This window comes from Camelus ferus, chromosome 5 (assembly GCF_009834535.1).
Source record: "Camelus ferus isolate YT-003-E chromosome 5, BCGSAC_Cfer_1.0, whole genome shotgun sequence".
In the NCBI taxonomy this organism is placed as follows: domain Eukaryota; kingdom Metazoa; phylum Chordata; class Mammalia; order Artiodactyla; family Camelidae; genus Camelus; species Camelus ferus.
Window position 1 is genome coordinate 32727366 of NC_045700.1, and position 17256 is coordinate 32744621.

Genomic DNA, 17256 nt, shown 5'->3' on the forward strand with positions numbered 1-17256 from the left:
TTTAAGTGACAATTAACATAATCAGAGCATATCCATTGTTTTGCTTCATTTAAAAATTGCCTTTAAAATAATAGATTCAGAATAATTTTAAAAATCCATGTATGATAGATTAAAGGTGAGGTTTTTGTTAATCGAGAAGACTACTTAGTTCAATTCTTAATGTATGTGCAGATAAGTTACTGAGAAATTTCTTATAAACGTATTTCAAGGTTTCTCAAATTTTAGAAAGTTTAGAAATATACCTTTCTTCTCCTGTATCCCTTAACCTTCTTACTAATTTTGTTTTCTTTGTTTCTCAGTTTATTTTTTGATTTTGAGCACACTTTAATCTCCTCCAAATTATTTCAACATCTCACACTAAGAAAAGTTATTTTTCCTACAGATTGCCCTCAAGATGTATTTTATATTATTTAATTATTGCCCAGGTACTTGCTTTTATTTTGTTTCAATCATAGGTGATATGAAAGTTAACTTTAGGTTATTATATAGTCCTTTCCAAAAGTATCAGGTAGATTGGACCTGCTGGGTTATGGCTCCTTGGTTTTTTGGTGGGAGCTCTATTTGCATCAATATTCATTAGTTTTCATACAGAATTACAAATTCCCTGAACAATTTTAATAAAAATTTTCCCTATTTTCTTTTATGATTTCACATTATGATCTGCATCATTTAAACCAAGTATAAATAAAGCCACTGTTCTGAACAAAGCAGACAAAGGAAGCAGTTGCCTAGCAACAGAAATCGCAGAACAGATCCTGAACTCCTACTCAGATGGAAGCTTCCTACCCCAGCTCGATGGTGAAAGCATTTCTTAGTACCCTTCTCTCACCGTGCATGCCCTTCACCCTGGGAGAAGAGGCACCTTTTGATCCTGCTGTTAAATCGAATTGGAAATTAACAGGCTTCACTAGAGTTTGTACCATTTTCTTTGAACTCCCTGAATTATTATGTTAAAGATGATGAATACGTTACATGCCTGACACACTCTTACTTTTGTTTTAGAGCTGAGTGACTGTGTACCTGAGAATTATTCTGAATGCTCATGGGATGACCATATGGGCTGAGATAGAGATTAAAAATGCATCTGAATCTGTGTGTGAACAAATCCAGAACAAGCACTGGGACAGCCTAGAAACCAAATCAGCTTGATACACCCTTATTGGAAGCGCTGTTGTATACAGCTCTGGGAATTGTATATGAGGATTTGTGAACCCATGCAAATTACAACTAATTTAGATTTTAATTCATATCACAATTCCCTGTGTTTGAGCATTGGAATCTTCGAAAATAATGACTGATTTCATTGTCTTGCCTTTTGTATGTGTTTTAAATTTCTCTGAAATTAATATATTAAGGAAGACCAGTATATTTTAAAATTATTTTAAAATTATTTTGAGGTTGTAGGTTAAGCTTTTTTTTTTCTTTATAGATGTAAGGTGTACAGAACTGGCTCAATCTTAATTTCTGTCTCTCTGTATATCATCTTTGGCCCTTGCCAGGCCTTCTGCAATTAAAATATTTACTTAGCTAGCAATATTTTTGAACAGTATATCTGGCTGTCTTTCATGAGTGTGAATCCTGGTCATTGATGTTCAATCCATGGGCCAATTCATGTATATTTTCAGAATGGATGAAGCTGGAATGCCCTCCTAAGTGAACAAACTAAATTAATTCAAGATCTGAGTACCAACCTGAGTGGAATATAATTGAAAAAGATCATTATAGATGTGGCATGAAGTGTCATGTGTAAGGGGAGAACATGTGAGACTACAGACAAAATAGAGAGACAACAAAACAGGAGCCAAGGTGCTCATGGAAACATGAGAGTATAAAGTGAAATGAAGGATGTGGTTGAGGACCTAGTCCATGGACCAAGTCTGTAATTTTTAGTGGGGGCCATCTACACAGGTATTGGGGGTAAATTGGTAGCTGAAGGTACTATGTTCCGGTTGTGCCAGGCATTGTGTTCCAGGCTTTGAGGATCAAATAAATAAATAAAACATGGTCATTGCTCTCAAGAGTTCATAATTAAATGGGGGAAGATGAGCATATAAATGAGTGATTCCTATAAAGTATGGCAAGCTCAAGAACAGAGATGTTCCCAAGGTGCATTGCAGAATGAAAGGGAGTGGGGCGGGATAACTGCAGAGGGGAGATGTACTCAGAGTGTAATTTGCTTAAATAGACAGCACTTTCTATCAGTTCCAGAATAGTTCAATTCAGCACGCAGGTAAGGGATTTCCAGGCATCTGTATACAGAGATTCAAAATTCCCTGCACAGCAGTGTCTATTTCCCAAAGACATGGCTTCCCACAGTTCCTGGAGTCCTATCAGTTTCCATCAGTTACGTACCCTTTCTCACCTCTCCATATCAGGAGTCCTTTAAGGCTTGCTTTCTCAGAGCAGTTGCCTTTCTTCCTCTTTAACATAAATGCCTATATTCTTTTCTCAAAGTTCTCTTTCATTTCCATAAAGTAGATTCTTTCTTTAAAGACCTACAGCAAGTGCACAAAAGTGACGCAGAATGTGAACCACATAGGGCCCTCCACTGAGTGCTTTTTCATTCTGTGATTGTTTTCGCAGTCTCAGACTTGCTGTGAAATGAAAACATGCATAAAGCTAGAGAGAAAAACCTAATAGGAACGGGCCAAAGTGCTAATTATCTATTTCCCTCTCACTTCTCTAATTTGTTGTGGTGAAACGCATGTGATCTGCATGGGGGTTCATGCAGGTAGCTGGCTCCTCTGGTAGATTGTTCCAAACTGCCTACATCAGTAAAATTCTCTGCTTATTTCATAGACTCATCCTGCTTGTACCTCCACTTTCTACATTGTCTAGGAATGCAGAATTTATTGGGATTGAATGTTTTCCTATTTTTAATTATTTCTTCTTTCCGTATGGCACATAACATTAGAAGGCACCAGGGGCTCCCTGAGTTGGATGGAGATTAAACTAAGACCAGTGACACCAGGAATTACTCATTTAGTCCTGAAGCAATATTCTTCCTTGAGGGCTAGCATGGCCAGAAGAAAAGGCACAGGAGACTGCAGACTTAAGATGGGTGTTTTGGCTCCATCATTTACTTACCATATGGCTTTGTTAGGTAGCTGAGGATCTCAGAACTCAAGTTCCTTTGCTGAAAAATTAGAGTAATACCTAGCTCTCAGTGTTGGTTTCAGGATTAGTTGAGATAAGCAGAACAGAAGTGTCTTGCACAGAAGCACTCGACACACACTGGACCCCTCTCTTTCATTTCCCTATTTCCCTGATGTTATCAGTCTTACTCCTTGACAGGACTTCGGTGGCATATCTATTAATTAACGTTACTGTGTGAATTTAAGCCCTGAATATTGTCACACTTCTGGCTGTAGTGAAAAACTACCTGCTGAAAGGTTTGCATCCCGTCCTTTTAAATTTTGTGTCGCCTAGTGCTGTTTTTGTATTGTGAACCTGAAGTTCCGAGTGCGTTCTCATTTCTCAGGCCCCACTTGCATAGCTGACATGTGGAGCTTTTTCAGGAATTTACAAATATCTTCGGCTTTTGCTATAAATTTACACGTAGTGACGTCTATGACAATTAAACTTGGCCTTCAGAATTCTCTCTGCTACATAGGGAGAGGTTGTTGATACCTGAGACGAAATACTTCATATACACTGATGAGAGAGCATCTATAGTTAGGGAATCAGTCCTCTCTAAAATTTTGACAGAGTCATTTCACTACATTTGTATTTATTCACTTGTTTATTCATTAACGCATTTATTACTTACTTATTCATCTGTTGTTCAATGAATGCTTATATTCCAAATGGCTTTGTGTTTGCCAGGTTTTATGTTGCTAGGCACAGACTGGAACTTTAGCTTTCCAGTCAGTAATAGTGTACTTAGTAAGATGCCTTACACATTATGATCACTCGGTTCTCCTGGAAATGATTCTCGAAAAAGAATTGCTATAATACATTTACTTTAGCATTTTCTGGCTCCCTGTGATCTGATGGATAAACCAGGAAAGAAGATGGGTTAGTGGATTTTATTAATATAAAGGCAATAGCTTTTACTTTTTTCTGTTGTATGTGCTGATCTTTTATTATTAGAGATTGGTCGGGTATATCACATCATACTCATGCCACATCTTTACCGACTCAGTATTCCTCTGACATTTTTCAGTAAATATCAAAGTTCAGTAATTGACTATAGAATGCAAAGGTCAGATTGCTTTGGGATCTGGAAGTACCCTCATACGAATTTTGCAGATGGTATCAGTAAATGCCAAAGGACAAAAAAGTCAGTAATTGACCATCTTAGGGCCAATATAATGTAATATAATATAACGACTCTCTCTCTCTCTCAAGAGAGGAAGCTTTTCACTGTTAAGTGAAACATTTTCAAAATATCAATTCCATTTCATTTTTTGAAAGGTGTCCTTATATATAGTCAGAATATAGTCAGAGAATAAATATCAGAATGCTGATGGATTTCTAACTTAGGCTGCATTTTTTTTCTTCAAGCTAGAGTGAAAGTTATATGCTGGACTTACCAGATAATCATCTAATTAAAATATCATTGGTATATTAAAGTTTAAATAATTAATAACAAATTTTACACACTTAATAGTGATGCTAGTAATTTGATTTCATTTTATAGAGGATGAAATTGAAATTTATGGAATTATAAAAGACTTTTCCTTTACAAACCCAGGGCTTGGAAACCTATGAATCCACAGTCACTTCATATTTGATTAGTTTCTATCTCCTTACGTGACTGATCTTTGTTGGGTCTACATAAATCTGTAGGTGGTCTTATAAACAATACATGAAAATAAGACCTGAATTCTGCTGATTGGCATCAACACCATTCATTGAGACATTTATGTTCTTGCTTTCAAATGCACACACAGCCCTTTCTCTACAGAATTGCTTCCCAAAGGGTGGTCTACAGGCTGTATCCATCAGAATCACCTAGGAAGTCTGACAAAATGAACCCAAACTACCTGGATAAAGCTCAGTGTGAGTAGCAACCTGGGACTCTATCGTTTTAACAAGCTTCCGTCACCGCTGTTATGTACACTAAAGTGTGGGAACAGCCACTAAATGATCGTGCCATTCCCCCAAGATGAGAATGTAATTCCAGGCGCTTTCAATTATTTGGAGAAGTTGTCTGGGCACGCAGAGCATCCAGCTGTGGAGAGTTGTGCAGCACGAATAATCCTCACAAGAACAGATGACACTTGATAGTAGGACACAGTACGGTCCTTTCAGAGAAAAAAGAAATCCACATAGAGCACAAAATGTGATGTCTCCCCAGGTTGAAACTGGGAAGCACATTCTTGGGAGAAGTGAATTTCTTTCCAGTGTGATCAGCCTTATTGTATGTAAAAAGGAGTATATATGTAAGTTTGAATCTAAAATCACAATCTGCTTTTTTAAAATGTGTTTTACTTCTCTTAAAAAGCCAGTAGTTAATGAATTGAGAAATCGTCCGTATGGTCTATATAATACAGCACTGTCCAATACAAAGATAGCATGAGGCGAAATGCGAGCCACGCATGAAATTTCCAATTTTTCTAGTAGCCACGTTAGAAAGAAGGAAAAATAAACAGGTGGTATAAATTTTAATGCTATATTTAGCCAGTATATAAAAATATAATTTCAACATACAATCAATATGCAAATCATTAATGGGATAGTTTACATCTTCTATATCATCTCAGGTTTTCAAAACCCGATGCATATTTTGCACTTGTCACATCTCAATTCGAACTAGCAGTACATCAGGTATTCCATAGTCTCATGTGGCTAGTGGCGATCACATTAGACAGTGCAAGTCCGATAGAAAGAGAAGGGTTTTGTTCAAGTCTTGTGATGACCACTTCTGGGCCTGGTGATGTCTGCCAAGTTATATAATTATTTAGAGCGGTGGTTGTCTCATCTGAACAAATGTAAATCGGGAATAATATATAATATATAATATATACCTTGCAAGACCACTATGTCAATTAGTCTACAAACACAAAGTACCAGTTATCTGTATCCATATATATATTGGTGTGCTGGTATTAGGAATGACTGAAAAAGGAAATTTCCATCATCTTCAAGTTTAATAAAAAGAGGAAGTTATGTTAAGATTGTCCAAGTCTTTAAGGGCAAAGAAATGTACTTTGCAGGGCACAGAGATAAAGGTTATGAGCCTAATAAGAGAATTACAAGTTTGGTTTTCTGTGCACGAAGGTCCTTTATTCTCACAGAGCATGGGGTATAAATGACACAACCGCTGTCTCTGCTGCACACCTTACACCCTCAACCTGGGCTTCTGCTCACGGAGGAACGTAAGAACAGCTAAGAAGAACTTGACTTTAGCAATTTGTTAGGCAGTTTAGTAATCCATCAGCACCCCAGATCTGTAAATGGAAACAGTTATATCTTAACAGATCACTTCACCTAGAAAAAACATTACCGAAAATGTCTTATATTTTGCCTACATAACACTGAGGAAGCTCACCAAATTACTTTAGAGTTCTAGAACAGTACGGGGAAGTGTTGGCATTCTAGAAGACGTATCTAGGAGGATTCCATTTCTTGACTTTAAAAGATGAGGCTGTTTCTGCGTACAGAGGTGTTGCTGTGCTTCAGTTTGTTCTAGGAATGTATGATTTATGGCACGGTTTGTGTCACAAAACGAAATGACAAAGGGATAAAAGGGATACTTGCCTTTTATTCAGATTTTTCATGTACGGAGAGAAGAATGGATTCTAATGTGTTTTATCTACATTTTTGTAGGGAATATATACAGCAAAGCAAAAACTCTTCAAAATGAAATAGTAAAGCAGGTTGAATAACTACTCATTTATTTATTTGTAAATTGTAAAGGGACAGATGAGTGGGGAGATACTGAGGGGTTTGGGTTTTCTTACTTTGATTAGGGGGAAAGTTTGCGAAGCTAAAGCTATAAATGACAAGTTTTCTTATGCTCCATCTACTGAAGTTCATGGCATTTATGTCTGAAAAATTTTCCTTATTGTTTTATTAATAATAAATAATAGTGCCGGCTAGTGTTTCTGTTTTTATTCAGAGACAGTCCAGGAGTTTGCATCTCTAATCCTTTCTTTCTAGGGTCTGAGCACACAGATGGCTAATAATTGAAATTATGTGTTCATGGCTTACAGTGTTTTTGCTTGTTTATTCAGTCTGCAGTGTTCCTTTTGGAGCTTTGCATGTCCAAAATAGTAAAGCAAATTAATGTGTCTTTTGTTTTCAGCAGAACAGTCTCCAGAGGTAATTGCCTTTAAGTTAATGATTGAGGTTATTCCTCCCACGCATGTCATATGCCATGGCTTGGCATGATTTTGTTTGCGCTTCTCAGAATATGAGACCCAGACAGCATGTACAATATTCACAGCAAGGGTTAGAGACACCTTGTTGAAAGCAAAACAAAAAGATGAAAATAGCAAAGCCCACATCCCACTTTTTCTTCACTTCTTTTTCTCATTAGCACAGATTATTTTCCAGAAATGGCTTCTTACCAGATGATTCTCTGGCAAACATCTTTTTAAAGTTCACTTTCTCTCTCTTGCGCTAGTTCTAATTTAGGGTGGTTGGAAGTGTTAATTATTAACACTGCCCTGTTCAGATACCTCAGCAAGCATCTTCTGAGAGTCAACAAAAATCTGATGCTACAGTGGGGTTTGTGTAAACAAAACAGTTCACCTTAAGGGACTGTCATCCTTAAGAAGCTTATAAAAATAAGAAATTAAAATTTAGGGGTTCATAAGAGCGATCCAAAAAGTATTTGAAGCAACATATATGATAAAGAGAAGAGAATGTAGCTTTAAAAGCCATAATATAGAGTTGTCGCTTGGTGTCTGTGGGGGATTTTTTCCAGGACCCCCGCAGATACTGAAATCCACAGATGCTTAAATCCCTTCTATAAAATAGCATAGTATTTGCATATAACCTATGCACATCCTTCCATATCATTTAAATCATCTTAAGATTATTTATAATACTGAATACGATATAAATGCTATGTAAATCATTGTAAATAAAATGTAAATGCTATGTAAATAGTTGCCATTATGTGGCAAATTCAAATTATGTTCTTTGGAACTTTCTGGAATTTTACTTTTCAAATATTTTTGATCAGCGGTTGGTTGAATCTGGTGATGTGGAACCCAAGGATAAGAAGGCTGGCTGTATCTGTAAAAATACCTTAAGTTTGCACAGAACCCAGACATTATTGTTAACAAATAGTAATGGCATTCTTACTATCCATGAAGCAGGGTGTTAAAATCTAAGAGCAGTAAGATATAGTCCCTAAATTCGTATAGCTCGAATCTGGTGGAGAGATGTTCACATGTGAATAATTTTAGTACAGTAGTCCCTCCTGTTCCACGTGGGATACTTTCCAAGACCCCCAGCAGATGCCTGAAACCACAGACAATACCACACCTTAAATTTACTATTTTTTTCTGTATATACCTACCCATAATAAAGCTTAATTTATAAATTAGGCACACTAGGAGATTAATAACAATAACTAATAATAAAATAGAATTATAACAATATTCTGTAATGTAAGTTATGTGAATGTGGTCTCTCTCTTTCTAAATACCTTATTGTGCTGTATTCACACTTGTGATTAATAGAAGATGGTAAAAATGCCTGTGTGGTAAGATGGAGTGAGATGAATGACATAGGCATTGTGATAGAGCATTAAACTGTTTTGACCTTCTGACAATACGTCATAAGGAGGAACATCTTGTTTAGGTAATCCTGGCTCATTGAGCCATGATAATGTCAGTGGTTGGATGTCAGGAGCTGACAGTGTTGATGGGTGGGGATCCCAGGTGAGATGGAGTCAGATGGTGCAAGATTTCATCACATTACTCAGAATGGCAGGCAATTTAAAACTGATTCATTGTTTATTTCTGGAATCTTCCATTTCATATTTTCAGACCTAGGCTGACTGTGGGTAAATGAAACTGAGAAAATCAAAACCATGGATAAGGGCTAAGGGGGTGGGGGTAGTACAATATGTAACAACTATTTAATAGAATCATATTTGTGATTCTTGGGAAGTCTAGAGGTGGGGTCATTTTTCCCTGACTGAGGAAAAGGGTTCAGGAAGAAGTGATACCTGAAATGAATCTGTAAGAATGAGTAAATGTTTGCTAAGTTGACAAAAGGAAGAAAAATATTCCAGGCAGAAGAGCCAGCAAAAGAGAACATGACTCACTCAGTGAAACGTGGGATGTTAAGGCATATATGGGAATATGTAAGGATGTTTATAGGAAATAGGTACAAGCCAGATCCTGAAAAGACTAGGTTTGCTTGGTATATTTAAAATTGTTTCTTTGTGGCTCATTTAAAATAGGAGATTGTTACAATTAACTTCCTTCTTTGAAAAAAACATGGTACCTGAAGGTTATATAGGCATGGAATGAGACTTGGATGGGGGTGTCCAGCTATAAAGCTATTGTAATAATCTAAGTAAGAGATGAGGTGAACACAAACTAATGAAGTGGAAGTAAAAATAGAAAAGAGATGGATTTTAGAGATACGTAGGAGTCAGAATTGACAAAATGATATCTGAATGGATATGGAAATGGAAAGAAACTAAGAAATTAGAGATAATTCCTATATTTGAAGATTGGGCAACTAGATTGATGGTCATTCCCCAAACCAAAAACCTAGTGTATAGGAACAGAGGCAGGTTAAAGATACAGGGTGGTTGCTATAGTTTATATCCTACTTGGTGTCTAAGTCTTATTGCATGAGGAAACAGGCATGCACTCGTAAGAATTCATAAGGGATCTTAGAACTAAAAACTTCTTAGGTCTAGGATTCATTCCTTTTATTCTCCTGTGTTATTCTATGGCATTGCTGAGCATACGTCTAAAGTAGTCTTGGTTCAAGGCTGCAGGTCTTTTCTTCCCCTGCTGATCTCCAGTGATTTATTGCAGGTTCAAGCTCTTTTTGATGGAATTGCAAAACAGTTGGACTGAGGTCAGATATTTCACTGAAGTAGTGAGAAAAATTGAATAATAGAAAATTAGAATCCAGCAGGTGATTTGACAGAATTATATAAGGTTGGTGGGACAATGAACATGGCAGTAATTTATTCCAGAGACCTTCTATAGGCTGCCAGAATCTATTACACTGTAGGGGTCAAGAATTAACTAGATTTTAATCTGCAAAACTCAAAGACTCAATTAGAGATTGGTAAAACCATTGGAACAGTGGATAGCCTAGTCATTGGGTCCAGTTGACTTGGAGGATGTTTTCCATAGCTCTTTCGCCCTTCTGGGTTGGGAATGAATTGCTGCCGGTGCATTATGTCTCTCTGAGTAGGAGAGTAAATTTTTTGAACTTACAATAATGGTGGAATCTCCAAATCTCTACAGAGAGTCAAGGTCAGAGAATTTTTGTAATTAAATTGTAACCCCGGAAGCATGCTATATAATATGCATTTTTTTCAAACAGAGCCTAGTGACAGTTGAATTAAGGATCCCATGGTTTTCTAGGATAAAGAGAAATAAACAAGTGTAGAATGATAGAAATGCTTTTCTAACACTGTTTAATGCATAAATCCATGTGCCTTTTTAAGGCAGTTTCTCGTCTCAAGGTGATCAGATGTTGCATGTGCTCAGGACAGATTTTTTTTGTCACTTTAGGCAAAATTAGGTATAAGCCAAGTTTATCTTTGGCATCCAAATTTGGATTTTCCCTGACTTTCTCCCCAGTCACACTGGCTGCCCTCCAACTCCAACCCCTCCAGACTCTCTGTATTATACTCCTTTCTTATTTTCTCCATCCTCAGTCTGCCAAAAATTTCTTTCAAGAAGGCACTGGATAAATTCTTTCACACTAGGGTTTATATTTTTGATGAGGCTTAAAATGTTAATTCTTTTTTGGGGGGATAGGGGAATAGTGATTAGCTTTTCCTTTAGCCATAGGAACAAAATGTTCCTAAGAGTGGAACTGCAAGGTGCCAACAAACAAAGCGATGGGGAGACCTCTGTCATCATCTTTCCTGGATCTGCCTGCCATCACCAAGCTCTTATTAACCGGCAGCTTTAAAAGACAGATGCTCTCTTTGCCTCTCTGCTTTTGCACCTAGAAAAAAAGTAAAGTATGCTAAAAACGACTCATATATCCAAACTGACATCCTCACTCCCTGCTCTTTATCGGTGACCTATGGGGATATGCCAGGAGATTGTCTACTGTTAGATTACTTCTCTCTCCTGTCATTTTGTTTTGTTTTGTTTTGCATTTCTTTTTTGCAGCAAGCCTAATGGCTAAACATGTTCTCCTTTCTGCTTTATATGTTCTACCACGTCCTATCACTTGGAATTCTTTTCCATTCTAAATCTGTTTTCTCGTCTCTCTGGGGCAGCATGCAACTCATAAGAATAACAATAACTAACAAGTGTGAGTTCTGAATAATAATCCCTTTGAAGCCTCATAGAGGGCCTTCCCAACCCTGTATATACCCATCTACAAAACCATAGAATTGTCTTTTTCTCTGGTTCAGTAAAAAGATCTTAGAGATGCTGAAAGCCATATTTAGAAAATGCAAAATTATTATTATATTTTTAAACTAAGATTTAGAACAGTTAAAAAAATAAAATAGAAACATTCTAAATGGTAAATTTTTAAAGGAGGAAGTAATTAAAACCTCCCTAAATAATAAAAATTAAAACATATATTCTTTTATTCCTACCTTTAAGAAATACATCAATCTAGGTTTAATGATTAAGTATCTATACACAGAAGTCTAAAATTTTTATGAAGACATCACCAGAGGAACATGAATATGAATAAGTATATATATTACTTAACCAAAAATAATACAAGCAATCATTAAACAGATGGATACTTCTATGCACTTTTTAGTTTCTAAAGATTTTTCATTACAAACTCATGTCACATGGATATTTTAAAAATACAGAAATATTTATTCAGAGTACATGAACTATCAGTGACAAAGGTTTTATTCTTCTCTAGCTATTTCTCCTTAGAGTCATTTTTTTTTCTTCAAAAAATCAGGTATGCAAGGAAGACAATGCACATGGTGAGTAGGAGGGACAGGACCAGTTCAGTCCAAACACAAAGTGTCCTCATTTAGCCCTCTTAGAAGTTGAAGTTAGCTTAGTTAGAGTAGTTATTTTCATCTTTAAATTGCATGCCCAAGAGACCTAACATAATTTGGCTAGAGGAATTTTAGAACCTTTTTATGCCAAGTTATTTTTCCTCTGTGATTGTCAATCCCAAATTCTCATTCAAAAATTCCAAAGAAATGACCCCTGAGAATTTAGCAAAACCTAATTTCTTTCCAAAGATCATTAGCAGCACATTTTGTGGACTTAATCAGGGAGATACCTCATTTGTAAAATGGCCCAGTGGGAATGGCCATCTTCCATCCTCCCTCATTCCCCTTACAATAACTGATTATGAGAAACCTCAGGACATGGAGGAGGGAGAAACCCCAACAAATAAAGATGACTGTGGATTTAACAGCAGAAACTGAATAGCTTTCTCCACTAGAGGGTCACTACCTTTGTGCAGTGAGGGTTGATGGTGGACACATCTAAACCTCTGGATTTGGATTTTGGATGCTCCAGACATTTCATAAAACAACATCTCATGCAACATAATCATGAAACAAAAACCTTTAACTGAATGTTCTCCATTACTTATGCAGTTTACTTTAAAAAAAAAAATGGATCGACGTTCTGTCTGCTGTGGTGGTTGTGTAAGGTATCAGCTGGAGATCTAATATCTTAAAAAAACAACTAATGGTTTGATTGTGCTGAAGAGTTTTTTTGTTGTTGTTGTTTTATTTTGCTCTGCTTGGATTTTAGGATCTGACTTTAATTTCAGATTGTGATTATTTTTCTTGGATCACTCTGGAAAGATCCATTTTACTAATTTTATCATAGCCTTCTCTTTCCTATACTAATTCTGTTCCTGTGGACTTAGTTTTTCAATTTGTCATTATTGATTAGTCTCTTTGATTTGGTTGCAACGTTTCTCAAAAGACAAGTGATTGCCTTTGTACATGTGGAGAGGGAAGTAAGTCATAAACTTTTGGAAAATGGAGTCTCTTTCTTAGGTTCTAAGGAGTCATGCTCTTTATCTGCCATAGCTTTTGATTATAGCAAAGCTCTCAGGTGATTATTTGAGAGAGGGTTTGGATGTGAGGCAGAGTACATTGGATGACTTGTCATGGGCGCTACTCTGAGTCTCAGGAGCTGGCTTCCATGCTTACTCTGGGAGCATCCTGTCAGAACTCCCACCTCAGAGAGCAGTGCTAACTCCTTTACCTGGATCCCTGTTCTTCAGTCTGCTGCTCCCAGAGCAGAGATGGTTATATTCAATTAATTTTATTTTTACCACATCTCCTGTTTGCTGGCCTTCATTTCCTCTATTCCTGGTTCTCTTGAGGGATCTGTTAGGACGGAAATGTGTTTTGTTATCGTTCATGTTTGCTTTCCTTCTTTTATTTTCTTTCTTCTTCTTTTATTTAAATGCCTCTGGCTCCTAGTTTCTGTTTAGGGTAGTATGTTCTGTTCTTTTGAGTAGATTTTGCTCTCAGTCTACAGTCATCTGCTGTGAGCCATCTAGAATATCCTCAACCCTCTTATTTTGATAGTGGTATTATGCACTCCTCCTGATTTTACTTTAAAAATATACTTACTGTGTAATTTCCCATGAATTTGAGGAGGAAGGATAGGTTACTGGAACTTTTCTCTTTCTCACTTTTAGATATATTCTTTTGAGGTGGGAAGCACCATGAAAAAGACCAGAATGACCCCTAGACAGGGCCAATACTCTCCCACCATCACCATCCAGTTCCCTGGCCCAGCGGCATTATCTCGCTTTTTGCCTCTGAAACAGCTTACTTCTAGGAAAGTGGAATTTACCCCTAAGATTCTATTGGTTCCCTGAGCTAACTCCTGATTGGTCCATTTCTACAAAGCCTGTTCCTAATTAGTCAACTTTTGTTATGCCTTATTTGCATATGATGTTGCTAAGTGTAGACTGGCAGCCCATAAAAGACTGTATAAACCTAAGATGGGGTCCAGAGCTCTATTGTTAACCCCTCTGGGCCCACTGGCATAATAAACCTGAGTTCACCAACCCTCCGAGTGCTGCTTTGTCTCTCGCCCAGATTCAGGTTGCTGTCACAACTGAACTGTAACACTGAGCTGTAACACACTTTGCTGCAACACTTTCTCCTTCTTTTTTAACCATCACTTATTCTACCTGCCATTTATCTCCACTGTGATTCTGAAGGTGTGTAAGATACAATGTTTGGTATTGTTTACCTTTCTGCCAAGTATTTGTTAATGTACCTTGAGAGTTGATATTTCAAACTTTTGTAACCAAATCACAGCTATTTCTATTACGTATCTTTTCTTCACATATAATTGTTTACCTTTGTTTTCCATTTAACCATATTTATGAATTTACTGCAAAAGACATATTTAACAACTTTTAGTAATCGTGGTTTGCATTTTTAACTTGTTTGAGAGTTCTTTTGCTTTGATGAAATGAAAATCCTGAGTTTCCTCTCTCCTCACCCTGAGAGATACATGTTCTTCTCTTAGTTAAGATATATTCTCTAAATCCTTGCATTTCTGCGAATGTCCAAGTATTATTTCCACACAAGAAAAACTAGTTGGGAGACGTGTTTCCGGGGGAGCGAATTCGGCGTCGGACTCGAAGCCGTCCGCGGGCTCGGGCGGCGGCTGCGGCGGCGCAGGGCAGCTTCGGGACATCCTGCCCGGGAGACGTCGGACCCTCCAGGCCCCGGGCAGCCCACAGGCAGCCCACGGGCAGTGACGCCGCCTCCAGGGCCAAGAGGCGTAAGAAGAAGAAGAAACACCGAAATGTGGCCTCGGTGGCGAATGGAGGCGGGAAGGCGTCAGAGGAGCCGGCCCCAGGGGAAGCCCCGTCAGCGCTGAGGCCTAGGCGGAGCAGCCGGAGTTGGGGCTGAAGGCGCGGAGCCCCAACCCTAAGCAGAAAGAGCAAGCTCTTGGGGCACTCCGAGCCCTGCGCAGCGGGAGAACCCCCCTACCCCGGAAGAGGCAACCTGATGCTCTCCTTGTTCAGAGACCTCAGGGCTCAGGTGGAAGCTGAGAGGTGCAAGGCCCCGCAGGCTCTCAGGACCGCAGACCGCTCAGCCCAGGTGAGGCCACCAGACGGAAGAGCTGGAAGGTCTGTAGGCCTCGTCCAGCGAGGGGAGCCGAGGACATCCTAGACACTCCTGATGAGTTCAGGTTCGATTTCTTTTAGCCTCTTCCCTATCCAGGACAGTCCCCCTCTGCAGGTGGTAGAGGGGTTTGTCTTGAGTGCAGAGCTTTTCCAGGGATGCTCTGTCAGACAGATGTGGGGTTGGTCTGTCCCTGGCCGGTCAGTGAGTCTTCTGTCATGGCTGTTGGGCAAATGTGAGACCTGCATGTTGGTACTGACTGTCAGATAAGCAAAAGAACCCACTTGTAGGTTTTCAGCTGAAATGACCCTCCTGCCAGAAAAGGGAGGTCCATTTAGAAAAGCTTCTGGAATAAAGTGAAGAGAGTGTTCAGCATGTAGAAAGACTTACCAGTCTTTCAGAGCAGACTAAGTAGGTGCTGGTAATGAGGATTAGTGGGGAAGCTACGTGCTTGTACGCTGGTGCTCACTCATGAAAGGACGTCCTGTGGGTGGTGTAGAGCTCTATCCCATTACATTATGTTGTCTTAATAAAACTATTTCTTATTTAAAAAATAAGAAAAACTAATTGGAAGGATATAAAATTGTATGTACATGGAACAAATATTTGAACTGATATTTCATTGTCTTCCAGCATTTCTTATTGACTGTGTGTGGCCTTACTCGCTATCTATCCATGCATGTGCTCTTTAAATTCCCTTCCTAGAAACATAGCTGAAAGTGGTAGAGGGAAGGTTGATGTGAGGTCTCCTAGCAAAATTTTCAAGTCTCAGTAGGCATTCATCTAATTTCCTTCTGTCCCTCTGAAGTGCTTTACCTGTACCTACTAGCTGGTACTTCATCACTCTGAAATCCTGGAGCACTTCAAGTTAATCAGGCTACCTCTCCATACACACCTACACACGCTTGCACACATACATGCCTTGTCATCCCTCACCGGCCCCCCACCCCACGCCACCTCAGGTATTAGAATAATTTAATCATCCTATACACAGAAATACTGACTTGGGTTTGGAATCTGGAAATCAATGCTCTGATCACCTAAGAGTTATAATCCTTAGCATCAAAGAATAGCCAGCCCTTCCTTGTCATATCTGTTGGATAACTTGTTTTTCTTAACTGAATCTGATATTTTGTACTTAGTGGAAAAACCTAGTACTTAGTATCAGTTCTAAATTTCAGTGAGTATTCTTTTTCCTTTTACCTTACAGGCTTTTCAAGGATAGGTATGAGATGTTTCATCATGGATGCTTGTGAGACACTACTTCCCTGTTCACTCCAATGACACCAGACTCTTAGCGGGTGAGCATTCCCCTTATACTGTTCTTCATACTATACTCTTGAATTGCCTCTGTATACTGTTAATGTCTCCTTAGGGCCAGCCCACAAGCAAAGCTAAAAGCTTGTCTTGAAGCTTATATTACTTTTTCAATTCTCTCAAAATCATCTGTTATTTTAAAAATATGTTTAAAGAAAAAAATTGCTGCCCTGGATGTCCAGACGAGCTCTCACAGTGGAACTGGGCAATCTTCAATGCCTTGGAGAAATGTAGTGGTCAGTTCCTGGTGCTAGGGGAAGCACAACATTTAAAAAATGATCCGCTGTATTTTTACTGACAGTAAGTCATCTAGTTCTGTTTGTACCAAAATTCAGCTTGATGCAAAGAACCCAGTCTCTAAGGACTAGTTTGCTTACCTCTTGTAAAGAACATTATGGCTTCTCTTATGTTACCTTAAATAAGTGATTAAAATGATAAAAATTATAAAACTCAAGTTTTTAAAATAACAACATAAAAAACAAGTAGTAGATGAAAGCATAGTCAAGTCAAACATAATATGTATATTTTACACTATATTTCTAAATTTATCAGAGAGCCTTATAAGAATTTCAATTTAAAAGAACAAATGTTAATGCAGTTAAATTAGTATAAATTATTGTGCTATTATTGCTTATGTAAGTATGGAAACTCAATTTTATTGAATAAAATATATAAATAATATAGAAAGAAATAATATCTAAGAATAGCCACACAAAAACATCACAATG

General features: G+C 38.0%; 1 pseudogene; it reads left to right on the forward strand.

The window, feature by feature from the left end:
• The first annotated feature begins 14642 nt into the window (after window positions 1-14642).
• LOC102521293 lies at window positions 14643-15294 on the forward strand (annotated as a pseudogene).
• The last annotated feature ends 1962 nt before the right edge of the window (window positions 15295-17256 follow it).